Source organism: Panthera uncia (genome assembly GCF_023721935.1).
Source record: "Panthera uncia isolate 11264 chromosome A3 unlocalized genomic scaffold, Puncia_PCG_1.0 HiC_scaffold_11, whole genome shotgun sequence".
Classification (NCBI taxonomy): Eukaryota; Metazoa; Chordata; class Mammalia; order Carnivora; family Felidae; genus Panthera; species Panthera uncia.
The window spans coordinates 12888356-12890618 of record NW_026057578.1 but is presented as its reverse complement, the minus strand read 5'-3'; positions in this window follow the sequence as shown (position 1 = coordinate 12890618).

Sequence of the window (2263 nt, the reverse complement as noted above, 5' to 3'; positions counted from 1 at the left end):
CAATGAGCCAGAGTCAGTATAACCCAGTGAGCCAGGATCAGTGTAACTCAGTGATCCAGAGTCAGTATAACGGAGAGAGCCAGGATCAGTGTAATCCTGCAAGCCAAGGCAGAGGACCCTTCTGCCTGGTCTGGGAGTGAGCAGAAGCATGGTGTTCGGAAGGCAGATGCCCTCCTCGTGTGTTGCAAGGGATCTGTAGCTGAAGTTCCTAGAGTCTTCTATGGAAACTAACGTGAACTGGGTAGGACACACAAAGGAAAAGCAACGGAGAAGGGAATCTCTCTTCCATTCATGTTTCCCAGGCTTCCCGGCTCCCATCCCCAGAGGCCTGAAGCAGGGGAGCCGTTTCTCCTGGGGCTTCTGGAGGTTGTCCCTTCATACACGGCACACGTGCAAGATACACCCATCCGTATGTAAACAAGACAGAAAGGCAGAGAGAGAAGAGAGAAAGTCAAGGGAAGGGAAGAAAGGAAAAGGAAAAGAAAATCGGAAAGAGCTCCACGAGGACGGGGACCACTTCTTTCCCCGCGAGACTTCGGCGTCAGTCTCGGCACTAGCCCCGGGTTCATGGCCAACAAATCTGGGAGGAGGGGACGAAGCCCTCTTCCATCCACGTGGCAGCATCTGCGGACACTGCCCTGCCCTTGGCTTGCCTTTCTCTCTTTCTTCAGCTCGGAGGCACGTCTTCTTGGCACACCCAGAGCCGCCTCGTTCTCCGATGGACAGAGGCCACTGTGTGGCCGCACTGCGGTGGATCTCACCGGCTGTCCCTGGTGGAGACGTGGTGACTTTGGTGCTGAGCTCTTGCGGCTCCGGTCAGAACCACGACGCACGTCGCGTTCGGATGTTTTGAACACCCGTGGACACACCTCCATCTCCGTTCTTTGTCTCTCAAAGACAGAGACTGTCCCTCCTTATCTCTGTGTCTGTCATTTTCCCGTCTCCTGTGTCTCTTAGGAGCACAGGCCGGAGGAGCTAGAAGACTTCTGACGACTTGTATGTTATCATGTGCGTCCGTGGACATCAAGGAAGGCTTCTTGGAGGAGGGGCTGGGCCTGGAAAGTAGGGTCGGGGCAGCCATAGACGGGCAGCAAGGACCCTGGCTTGAAACCCACCCCCTTCCTCAGACGAGAATGTCGAAAAGACCAGCTCCGCGAACAGCCCTCCCCACCCCATACAGCTGGTCCCCAGCCTGAGCTCCAAAATTCACACAAGGATTGTCTCTCATCATAGCAGCTGGCAGGCAGCGGCTGTAGGAATATTGGCACACATACTGCAGGAGAAAATGAAGGAAGGACATTTTCAGTTCAGAGCTCAGACCCGAGACCACAGACTCTCCCTTCCCTTGCTGCCTGCTGGTGTGGAGCTCGGTGGATTAGTCCAAATACTCAACGGACGTTGGCCGTGGCTCTGGAGTACGTCCCGGAGGGCCTTCCGGTCCCTGGGCCTCACATGACCGCTTCATTCGCTGGAGCGTGGAGAGGTCTGGGGTCCAGGGGCCAGCGCGGTGGGCTAGTCGCTCTGGGACTCAAAACGTAAGACCCCATGTGGCCCTGCTTGTGGGTAGAGGTTCGAGCCTCCGCTCCAGCACACCGTGTGCCCTACAGAGTCTGGACCTCTGGGAAAATAGAGGTTCAGAGACTTTCCCGGGGGAGACCCGAGCTTGATTCCAGAGGACTCAGGCTGATTGCAGGGAGGCCAAGCCCAGGCAACAGGAAGGAACTGTCAGCATTAAAAATGTAACTAGAAATCTGCTTTTTAGCATCTCTAGCGAAAGCTTGGGTCCGAGGGCCTGATTAGTGACCACTCACTAGAGCTGTGTCGTGGGCCCCCTACAGCCTGGGCTCTGTGGCTCGTCACGGTCCCCACCCCGCCCTGTTGCCCTGTGTACGGGCCCACCTCCCTCTTTGCCCAGTTGTGCCGCTGGCCTGGCCCTTGATGGCACTCCAGTTTATGCCCCTCCTTTAGTGTGCAAACAATGGTCACACACCTTTTCTGACTTAGCTCTCTCCGCACTCCTGGGATCTCTGCACACGATGATACAATTTTCTGATGGGGGCAGAGAGATTCAGAGAGGTAGAGATGCCCTCGTGGCCAAGCAGGTCACTCCCTACATGAACTGGAGATTCCTCCCCTGAGATGCACCTTGCTGGCAAAAGGGCCCTCCCAGCTGTGTGGAGACTGTGAGGGGACAGACCTCAGATGGGAGATAATCTGGGGCAAGGGGCTCAAGGGGTCAAGACCAGGGACAAAGCTAGCCCCA